The sequence below is a fragment of the Eschrichtius robustus genome, chromosome X (genome assembly GCF_028021215.1).
Source record: "Eschrichtius robustus isolate mEscRob2 chromosome X, mEscRob2.pri, whole genome shotgun sequence".
Lineage (NCBI taxonomy): Eukaryota > Metazoa > Chordata > Mammalia > Artiodactyla > Eschrichtiidae > Eschrichtius > Eschrichtius robustus.
Genome location: NC_090845.1, coordinates 99092151 through 99104319, shown reverse-complemented (window position 1 = coordinate 99104319; position 12169 = coordinate 99092151). Strand labels below are relative to the sequence as shown.

General features: G+C 37.6%; 1 long non-coding RNA gene and 1 pseudogene across 1 annotated transcript in view; both read left to right on the top strand.

Moving 5' to 3' along the window:
* Positions 1-12169, top strand: part of LOC137756227 (uncharacterized) — a 102453-nt gene that overhangs the window by 78468 nt on the left and 11816 nt on the right. The gene's annotated exons all lie outside the window — the stretch shown is intronic.
* Positions 7181-7519, top strand: LOC137757390 (cAMP-regulated phosphoprotein 19 pseudogene; annotated as a pseudogene).

Here is a 12169-nt window from a genome sequence, read left to right as displayed (position 1 = left end):
TCTCTGCGCTTCCTGGACTTGGGTGACTATTTCCTTTCCCATGTTAGGGAAGTTTTCCACTATAATCTCTTCAAATATTTTCTCAGACCCTTTCTTTTTCTCTTCTTCTTCTGGGACCCCTATAATTCAAATGTTGGTGTGTTTAGTGTTGTCCCAGAGGTCTCTGAGATCATTTTCAATTTTTTTCATTCTTTTTTCTTTACTCTGCTCCTCGGCAGTTATTTCCACCATTTTGTCTTCCAGCTCACTTATTCATTCTTTTGCCTCAGTTATTCTGTTATTGATTCCTTCTAGTGTATTTTTCATTTCAGTTACTGTGTTGTTCTTCTCTGTGTGTTTGTTCTTTAGTTCTTCTAGATCTTTGTTAAACACTTCTTGTATTTTCTCAATCTATGTCTCCATTCTATTTCTGAGATTCTGGATCATCTTTACTATCATTAATCTGAATTCTTTTTCAGGTATATTGCCTATTTCCTCTTCATTTATTTGGTCTTGTAGGTTTTTACCTTTCTCCTTCATCTGTGACATATTTTTTTGCTGTCTCATTTTTTTTTTATTTTTATGAGTGGGATTGTGTTCCTGTCTTACTGGTTGTTTGGCCTGAGGCTTCCAGCACTGGAGTTTGTAGGCTGTTGGATAGAGCTGGTTCTGGGTGCTGAGATGGGGACCTCCGTGAGACCTCACTACGATGAATATTCCTTGGGGTCTGAGGTTCTCTGTCAGTCCAGTGGTTCGGACTCAGAGCTCCCACCATAGGAACTTTGGCCCAACCCCTGGCTCATGAACCAAGATCCGGTTCACTTGGGGATTCCTCCCATCTCCTTGGGCATCAGGGTCCCACACCAGTGACGGCAGGCACCCTAGTTGTGGGGAGACGCTAACTCCTTGGTCTTTTTCCACACCACCATCTTCTGCCCTTCTTCTTAATCACTAACCCAGACATCAATCTGTTATGTAAGCAAAGAAACAGGAAGCTACAGCAGAGTTTAAGGAAGCTTTTGAGTGTCTTCTGTACAGATTAAATAACCTGATATATCTTAATAATATTTAGATTAAATGCAATAAGTAATTTTTAAAAGTGTGTGCTGAGGGAAAAGGGAAAAGGAACTTATACTGAAAGACCAGAATGGAGGTGTTTTTGATTTATTCAGACCCTGGAGTTGATACTGCATAATCAGTTATGTCAATGCCCTCCAGCCAAAGGCCACTGGGAACACACTTGTAATTGGTTTTATTGCTTGTTGCAGGGAGAGAGAATGCACGTCGTGGGGATCCATGGGCCACCCCATCATAAGAGTTTAGAAAGGACTTAGTATATAGGATTTGGGTTCATGTTAGGTGATTTGGGGAAAGATTCAAGGAAGAGGTCTTTTCTCTGGATATAGGTGCTGTCAGGAAGCGGAGGTAATGTCATGATTGGATATCTCAATAAATCTTACCTAGAAGAAGGGACAACTAGCATGAGGGTAAAACTGTAAATGGTACATACAGAAGCAGCAATCACTAATATTAGCTAGAATAGGGGAATAGTTAGTCGTTTTTGTGGCTCAAACCACATTTACATTTTGTGTGTGTTCAAACATGATTACATAGTGGTCTTTTTCTTTTTTTGGTGTTGACACATTGTATTCACAGAGTGGCCTTATTTGATGTTCATGATCTGTAAGAGTGTTTATGTTCAACAAGAGAATACCAACATCTAGTTGTGAATGCCAGGGCAGCTCCTGGATGTCACAGCCTGTTTTTCTCTTTCTCAGAAATATTATCTACTCCTACCACATTTTCTGTTTTCTTATTGAGTTCTTACTGTAAAATCAGACATTTTCTAAGATTACTATTATAAGAGGGAAGGGAAGAGAACCTGTCATTTATTGAGTACGTATCTTAGGCATTATTGTGTATATAGTGATACATAATATCATTTTATTTATTTATTTTTAATTTATTTATTTATTTTTGGCTGCGTTGGGTCTTTGTTGCTGTGTTGGGTCTTTGTTGCTGTGTGTGGGCTTTCTCTAGTTGCGGTGAGTGGGGCCTACTCTTCGTTGCAGGGCGGGGGCTTCTCATTTCAGTGGCTTCTCTTGTTGTGGAGCACGGGCTCTAGGCATGTGGGCTTCAGTAGTTGTGGCTTGTGGGCTCTAGAGCGCAGGCTCAGTAGTTGTGGTGCATGGGCTTAGTTGCTCCACGGCATGTGGGGTCTTCCCGGAGCAGGGATTGAACCCATGTCCCCTGCATTGGCAGGCGGATTCCTAACCACTGCACCACCAGGGAAGTCCCCATAATATCATTTTAAAATAGTAAATAACCCTGAGGCAAATAACGTCTGCATTTTACAGAGGAAGAAATGGGCTCAGAGAGAATACATAACTTGCTCAAAGTCACACACAGCTGGTAAATAGAGGCTGATTTTGAATCCAGATCTGTCTCCAAAGCCTAATGTACTTTCTGCTCTACCATGTTGTCTTGCAGAAGATTTAGGAATACAGCCTATTCTTTATGTCTGTACTATTAATTTGAGAAAATATTATATTCAGAATTGAAACTTGGAGAAGTAACAATTCCTTGAATTCACAGTTTTATTGACTATTTTTAAGTTAGATTATATATGTCAGATGGCAGAACTTATAAAGGAAGCACATGATATTATAGTCCTGTTCCACCAGACATTGTAAATACCCAGAGGGAACAGAACAGCAAAGAACTAAAGTATTGGGGGGCCGCCTTGTGGATTCTCTGCCCTAGGAGGAATTTAGGAACTGGCCATTTAGAGGAAGTGTTTCCTGGATGTGAGCTTCTAGGTATAAGGATCAGTTCCATTTTAGTTCCTACAGCTTCTGCCACTTGGCGAAGACATGCAGGCTCAGACTTGCTCATCTCTAGGAGCCGTCTGACTATCAGGCAGGGGGAAATGTAAAGAACCCTGGACTCGCAGCTCAGTCACTCAGCGAAAGTCAGCCTTCCTACCAGTCCCTTTCTGACCTAATATTCTAGTCTAATAAATGAGCTCTTACCTAGATAAGTTTCTACTTTATAATCCAGTTCCAGTAACCAAATCCTCCTCATGAGAAGTCCTCACATTAGTTCTGTTTTCCATGACACTGGGTTGTGGACAAAGAATGTCTCCTGACGTTTCAGTAAGCCAAGGATGTTGCAGCCATAAAACCATCAGCCACTGCAACCCCCAACCAGTGCACCTGAGGGGAATTCAGGATGGAGAAAAACAGGATACTGGCCCTAGATAGTGAAAGTGCATATCAAAGGAATAAATTCAATGAGCCCAGACTCTTGCATCTTCCCATACAGAGAAAGACACTAAAATTATTAATTTGAGATGTCTATTTTTGTGATTAGCAGTAATCTTTTAATGTTCAACTACATGTTTGTTTGTTTAGCAAAAACTCCTATATATCCTGGCTCCTCCCTTACCTCTTTGGAACAGTCCCTCAGAGGCTTACCCCAGGCTTAAGTCCTCAGTAAGTCCGCCAAATGAAACATAATTCTCTACTTTTAGATTGTACATTTTCCTCTCAGTCAAGAGGGTTACTTGTTAAAAGACAAATACATATGTATTAATTTTGTTTGCTATTTCCAAATCTCTCTCCAAAAAGACTGTACTACTTTTGGAGATGAAGAAAGAAAATTTCAACAGGCATATTCCTCTTTCCATATTTAGTTAAATTGCTTCAAGGATTTATTACATCTACGTGACTGACCACCCCCTTTATGGACTTCTATAAATGTTCAAACCTGGGAGTTCAAATCTTGGAATCAGATAGACTTAGTTTGAACCCCAACTCTTCTGTTAAACTACCTTGGCCAAAACACTTAACCTCACTGAACCTCAGATCCTCATCCCCAAAATGGAGATAATAATGTATATCTCAGAGATTGCTGGGAGGGTGAGATGCTGGATATTAAGGCCAAGCAAAGTGCCTGAAGCAAATTGTTCACGAAGTGGTAGCTCATTTTTTGAAATTCAGGCAAAATTCACATAAGGTTAACCACTTTAAAGTGTACAATTCAATGCTATTTAGTACATCCACAGTGTTGTGCAGCCATCACCTCTATCTAGTTCCAAAACATTTTCCTCATGGCCAAAGGAGACCCAGAGTGGTAGTTCCTTTATAGCTCAAAAACTGCTTTGCACCCTGTGGGGGCATCACAGTGAGGATGTTAAGTTCACAATCTAAGGCTGATTAAGTACAACACTCCATTCACTGTTCTCTGATCTCTGGTATGATGCTATCTGTAAAAGTTCAGCAAAATACAGGTATAATTCCTAGCCTACTTGCTTTAAGGGTCACTTTCAGGATTTTTCATCTCACAAGGTCAGCCTGCAGGGTTTTTGTATAGCTCAGTTGCCCTTTCCATCCACCATCATACGATGAAATTTCATTTTAGCACATTTCTCAGCTAGGTTCTATGCCAACTTCTTGTAACACAGTTTATCATTGACCCAGACTAGGTATTTGCTAATTCACTCAGAATTAATTGTGCACTTTAATCATTTTCGTTGAATCAGTTCCCATATCTGTAGCTTTTATAACCACAAGTACTAGCTGCATACTGATTAAAAATTTCCCATCAGCTGTATATGAGATATGACTATAAATTTTCTTTTTAATTTTCCTTCTATGATTCATAAACTGGCTTAGGAGCAATTTCAAAAAGGAGTAAAAGGTTTGCAAGTGACAGTGGTGTCCATGGAATAAATGTTGTTTTTCTCTTAGGAAAATACCCAGATGTATATACATTCTGATTTGTTAAAATGGTCTTGTTATATTACAGTCACAGTTAATATTCTCCATTTCAACATCGCTGTTAGAATCTTCATTCTCTATGAGAAATTTCAGCACCTTTAAAAATTTTTAGAGTATAATTATGTAAGCTTTTTTACATTCAGCTTTAAAAAAAACAGTTGTTAATGATACAGTCATGTGTTGCAATGGGTAAAATATTCTTTACAGATAGATAGTGAGAAGAGCAGTTAGTACCCTTCATAATGTGTCAATTGCTTGTTTGAGCATAGTGCTAGAATGAGAGAACACAAGACTAGAAGTCTGTCAGGAAACTCGGGTTCTAGTCCTCAGCCTGCAACTAAATAGCTATGTAATTTGAGGCATGTCACAACTTCATACACGGACCACAGTTTTCTGATCTGTCACATCATTATGTTTCTTCTATGTACCTCATTAAAATGCTGCAAAGACAAACCCAGTATTTTCCAAGTTTAACTGATTACCTTCACCACCTCTTCTCCCAACTCTTCTTCCCAAATCTTGTCTTTTATGCTCCTAATTGTCTCACAAATCTTTCTTCTTTATTCCATTCTCATTGTCCTAGGTCAAATCCTATTCATCTCAGTCTTCTGGACATCGCAATAGACTGGTCAGCCTGCCCTCATTCTTGCGCCCCTACAAACCATCCTCTGCAAGAGTTATATACTGAAAACAGAATCTTACTGTGCCATTCCCTGGCTTAAAACATGAAATGGCTTCCCATTGTAAAGTGATAATGTTTACTTTTTAAGTATGGTGTATAAGGTTCATCAGATACAGCTTCATTCTACCTTACCAACAGTGAACCCATAACATACCATAGGAGATTACTTGTATCATTCAAATCTTCAGTAATTCTACCATAGCAAATGTTTAAGATGCAATGATTGCCAAATCCCTGGATCTACCTGACTTCAGCTCAGCATGGTAGAAGTTCAATGTATGATTGCCAATGTCCTGAACCAAGAACAAATCACAACATTTCTCTGCTCTTGCTTTCTTGGAAGCTACAGAAGGCTTCTCAACTGTACAGATGCAACCTAAAAGTATGGGAAGTTAATGTCCCAAGGATGAAGGACACCTCTCAACTGAAGGAAGACAAAAGTCAATAGATAAATGCCCCATCTTCCCTGTTTTGTGGTGGAACAATTCTGAGGTCTGTTCTATACAGTTAGAGAGTTCCTAGAAGGATTGAACTCCAGTTGCCCACAGCAGTTGCACCCTATTTCTTTGGGAGGTGATTCTTGGGGTCACTTCCCAGATACACCACCCATATCCAGTCCTTGTTTCAAAATCTGCCTTCTGGGTAACCCCAATTAAGATATCTCCTTGTTTTTGTCTACGTGATCTTTTGACCATTAAGAAGTATGCTAAAGTCTTCTAACATGATAGTGATTTTGTAACTTTCTCCTTTTATTTCTATTACATTTTGCTTATATATTTCAAAGCTCTCTTGTTAGATGCCTAAAGGTTCATGACTATTTCATCTTGTTGGGGATAAAACCACCATAATGTATCTCTCTTTGTCCCATTAATTTATTCACCTTGAATTCTATTTTGTATGATAGTAATATTGATACATTTGCTTTATTTTCTTAGCATTTGCCTAGCATATCTTCTTCTATTTTCAATTTTTAATTTTTATTTCAGCAGGTCTCTTATAAACAAAACATAAGTGCATAGATGAATTAAATTTTCCAATCTGATGGTAAAAATGAAAAATATGCCAACACATTCTATTAGCAAGGCTGTAGAGAAAGTCACTCATACATTATTGGTGGGAATGCAAAGTAGTACAATCCTTTTGGAGGGAGATTTGGGACTGTCTAACAAAATTAAGACATATGCATTTGTCTTTTAGTAAAGTCATCCTATCCCTAGGAATTTACCCTGAAAATAGACCTACAATAAGATAAAAATATATATGCACAAGGTTATTCGTTACAACATTGTAATTTCAAAATACTGGAGACAAACTAAAGGCTCATGCAGGGGACTGCTTGAATAAAATATGGTACATCACACAGTGGAATACTATGCAGATACAAAAAAGAATGAGAAAGAACTTTATGAACTGACATGGGGTGATTTCCAGGATATATTGTTAAGTGAAGAAAGCAAAGTGCAAAATAGTATGCTACCTTTCATGTGTAAAGAAACATGAAAAGATGTATACATTCTTTTTTTTTAATATTCTTTAAAAACAATGTATATATACATATAACTGAATCACTTTGCTGTACAGCAGTAATTAACACAACATTGTAAATCAACTATACTGCAATTAAAAAATGACTATCATTTTTTGATGTGTTCAAGCAAAGGAAGATATTTGGGTCAAAAATATTAGATTCTCAGGATGTAGCAGAGCTGGAGAAGCAGAGTAAGAGGGAGCAAGCAGTATGTCCCCGGAAGTCCCCGAGGCAGCCTCCGCGGAGAAGCAGAAGGAAATGGAAGATAAAGTAACTAGTCCAGAGAAAGCTGAAGAAGCAAGATTAAAAGCAAGGTATCCTCATCTGGGACAAAAGCCCAGAGGTTCAGATTTTTTAAGGAAATGATTGCAGAAAGGGCAAAAAGATTTTGATTCTGGGGAATACAGCATGGCTAAAGCAAAAATGAAGAACAAGCAACTTCCTACTGCAGCCCCAAGTAAGACAGAGGTCACTGGTGACCACATTCCCACTCCACAGGACCTTCCTCAACGGAAACCATCTCTTGTTGCTAGCAAGCCGGTTGACTGATTAAAAGAGCTGAACTGCATGAATCTTCTAATTCCCATTATTTCTTCTTAATATGTTGCTTCTCCGCTTTTTATTTCCTTTCACTCAGTCATTTGAGAGTGATGGCTTTGCAGGTAGCTGCAGTGTGTTCTGCTGTTGTAAGGTAATATACATGTGTAGAGTTTTTGATTAGCTTAGCAGTGCACTAATGAAAAGAACATGTTAGAGCACTGTAAAGTAATCTACTTGAAAAGAATTGTATGTATTACCCAACTCCTAGTGTAGGGCTGGTTCCAACGAGTAATAAGCAAGTTTTGCAATTTTAATATTTTGGCTTTCTTTAATTCATCTTAATTATAGCTTTGTATGTTACTCTTATTTAAAATAAACTCTACTGTATTGAGTTCTTCTGTATTTTCCTTTTGGATTTTGTGAAACAGAAGTTTAAGACCACAAGTTAGAAGAAAGGTGACATATTTCAAACACAAGTAGATGGGGCTCCAAAAGATTTGCATCCTGTGCTTGAACTTGATTGGCCTTAAGTATGTTTCAGCTTTAACAATAGAATTTTGCTTGGGCAATATTTGCCCATTCTGGTACAACTTATGTGACTCTAGTGCTTAACAGCAGCTGTTGAAGCTAGTATTCTTATTCAGGTCTATAGTGTTAGAATACCTTTTGTTGTTGAAGATGTGAATGAAGTGTGCATGTGCATTGACTGTTGAATTCACTTTTGTGCCATTTTTGTAAATACAATAGTTTTGCACAACCTCTCAAAAAAATATTAGATTCTCCAGATTCTCTTAATCCATTTGCAAAGAATTTTTATCTATGAATCAGGAGTCTTGAGAAACTTGGATCCTGAGTCCTGTGGACCTTCTTCATTTTTGATGAATTTGTTTTTGTGGATGATGCTGATTTCATACACAAACTTGCTTGCACCTAGAGCTATGGTAATGTCACTGGACTTGATTATAAATGAGTTTTAAAAGTTTAAATATTTCATTTCATTTTGGGATACATACCTCCGTGGGGAAGTGGTTTTGATGATAAAACTTATGTTGAGTGAAAAGGCTTTTTGGCCAAGTTCCTAGACTGACACCATATTTTTTGTTTGTTTGTGGTCTAGGTCAGTCCTGAAACCAAAATCATCAGTATGTAACAACTGTGTATGTATATGGACATGTATATATATACATAGGTGTGTGTATGTGCTCATTATACATATATGGATATACATGCATATATATGAAAAAAAAGAAACATGAAAAGATAAGCTAGAAACTAATGAGACTGGTTACGTACAAGGGTAGCTGGGAACAAAGTGGAAAGGAGGGGATATGGAAAAAGAGTAGGAGAAATATGGAAGAGTGATCATACTTTTCTAAATATACATTTTTGCATAGTTCTGACTTTTATAATAATGTTAATATTCACATGCTGAAAAATAAATAGAATCAACAAAGATGGGGCATGGCAAGAAAAATGTAATACAAACAGAAACAAATGAACCTAATTTTATTTCAAATGAATAACATAACATAGTGAATAACAAAGTGTGTGTGTGTATGTAGAGAGGAAGTCCAAGACTTAAGTAACTGAAATACAGTATTTTGACTATAACCTTACGAAGACCCCAGGAAAGAAACTTGGACTCCCGATGATGTGTGATTTAGAGCCAGCAACTTCTGAGCTTAATTTCCTGCCTTTGTAACCTCCTGCAGCATTCTGGTAAAGCTTGCCCTCCACCCCCACCCCCGCCATTTCACAAGATCATGCAACCTCTTGCTGCCTCTTTAAAATCTTGCATTGGACAAGAGCCTCTTTTAACTCCTGTGCCAGTGGGACTTTTCTCTTTATAAAAAGCCTGCACACTGCTATTCATTCTCTCTCAGTTCTGGACTTTCTCCCAGAGAGCCATGCACCCTGCCCCTTGCCTTGAGATTTCCTCACCTGTTTGAATAATACAGTTGTGTTTTTTTCGTAGAAAAAGATGGCTATCATGAGTTTCAACATTTGAACCAACATCTGAGCTCCCCCATGACACACTGAAGTTGCTATAACATAAATTAAGAATAAAGATGGAATTGGAAACCAATATTGTACTTTTGTTGATAGGTTTGATTTTCACAGTTGTATGGGTTAGCAATTCTGCAGCTAATATATGTATTCTGAGATTGAGCAAATAAGTGAATATATTGTCCATAATGTTGGAGAAGGGAACAAGAGAGAAGCCTAGGACAAACCCTATGGAGTTAGATTTGAATTAGAGTTATCAGTGTTAATTCATGGTTTTTGAAAGATAGATTGATAGATACAGAAATATGGATGTGTGTATGTATCCATGCACGTATATCCTAGTTTTGTCTACTGAGAGGTAATAGAAGCAAATGATATTCTAGTACCAATGAGCACACCCAGTGCCCAGATCTTGATTTCTAAATATGATTCTACAACAAAGGAATAAGGCTTCCTTAAAGAAATTACTGATTCCAGTTCTAGGGAAGGTAAAATATAAGATGATTCTGTAACATCTTGTGGTATTTGAAAGTAAAGAAGTTCTCAAAGAAATCACAGGGAAGATATCAATAAGTTACAGACAGGATGCTTTTACATAACCACAGTACAATTATCAGTCAATGATATTTTTTTTTTGAATTTTATTTATTTTTTTTATACAGCAGGTTCTTATTAGTTATCTATTTTATACATATTAGTGTATATATGTCAATCCCAATCTCCCAATTCATCCCACCACAGCCCCTGACTTTCCCCCCTTTGTGTCCATACATTTGTTCTCTACATCTGTGTCTCTATTTCTGCCTTGCAAACCGGTTCATCTGTACCATTTTTCTAGATTCCACATGTATGCATTAATATACGATATTTGTTTTTCTCTTTCTGACTTACTTCACCCTGTATGACAGTCTCTAGGTCCATCCACGTCTCTACAAATGACCCAATTTCGTTCCTTTTTGTGGCTGAGTAATATTCCATAATCAGTGATATATTATTATCTCAATGCAGACCTTATTTATTTATTTTTAAAATTTATTTATTTTACTTATTTATTTTTGGCTGCGTTGGGTCTTCGTTGCCACATGCGGGCTTCCTCTAGTTGCGGCGAGCAGTGGTCACTCTTTGTTGAGGTGCACAGGCCTCTCACTGTGGTGGCCCATCTTGTTGCGGAGCACAGGCTCTAGGCGCGTGGGCTCAGTATTTGTAGCACGCAGGCTCAGTAGTTGTGGCTCGCGGGCTCTAGAGCGCAGGCTCAGCAGTTGTGGTGCATGGGCTCAGTTGCTCTGCAGCATGTGGGATCTTCCCGGACTGGGGCCCAAACCCGTGTCCCCTGCATTGCTAGGCAGACTCCCAACCACTGCACCACCAGGGAAGCCCCTGCAGACCTTATTAAAATTTCACTATTTGTCCCAATAAGATGGTACTCTGTAAAACTGTGTAAGAGCATACTGTCTACAACTTACTCTTTTTTTTTTAACATCTTTATTGGAGTATAATTGCTTTACAATGGTGTGTTAGTTTCTGCTTTATAACAAATTGAATCAGTTATACATAAACATATGTCCCCATATCTCTTCCCTCTTGCATCTCCCTCCCTCCCACCCTCCCTATCCCACCCATCTAGGTGGTCAAAAAGCACCAGGCTGATCTCCCTGTGCTACACGGCTGCTTCCCACTAGATATCTATTTTACATTCGGTAGTGTATATATGTCCATGCCACTCACTCACTTCGTCCCAGCTTACCCTTCCTCCTCCCCGTGTCCTCAAGTCCATTCTCTAGTAGGTCTGCATCTTTATTCCCATCTTGCCCCTAGGTTCTTCATGACCATTTTTTTTTTTAGATTCCATATATATCTGGCAATATATACAATGGAATATTACCCAGCCATAAAAAGGAACGAAACTGGGTTATTTGTAGTGAGGTGGATGGACCTAGAGACTGTTATACAGAGTGAAGTAAGTCAGAAAGAGAAAAACAAATACTGTATGCAACTTACTCTTAAACATTTCAGGGAAAAGTTAGAGACAGAAAGTGAAAGTGGTTTAAATGTTAACATTTGGGAAATCTGGGTGAATGCTATACCAGAATTATTTAACTAGTTATGGAACTTTTTGTAATATTCAAATTATTTCATAATTAAAAGTTTAAAAAATTTTTCATTCACAAGGTCTTCTCCTAATAGAGTAATTTAACCTATTAATATTTATTGTAATTACTGGTACATTTTTCCTTAGTACTGCTATCATTTTTTGTTTTTTATTTGTCATTTTTCTTGTTTCATTTTTCTTTTCTTCCTTTTAGCTGGGTTGATGATTTGATTTGTTCTTTTTTCTTCTTGTACTTTCAAAGGCGAATATGCTCTTTCTATGGATCTGGTTGGTTCTCAACATACATATTTATATCCTTTTTTATAAATCAAAGTCTAAATTTCATTAGAATCTATATATTCCCTTGTTTTAGACAATAACCTTTGCAACTTTACAATTTCTTTCCTGTTGTATCTCAAGTTGATATCTCCCAAGATTTTAGTTCTAAGTAATTATAAAAAAATATTTTGACCTTATGTATCTACAGTTACTTAGCCTTAACTACAAACTTTACTGGTTTTGTTGCTTTTTTCTTCTTTATGGAAGATTTTGGGATTTTTTTA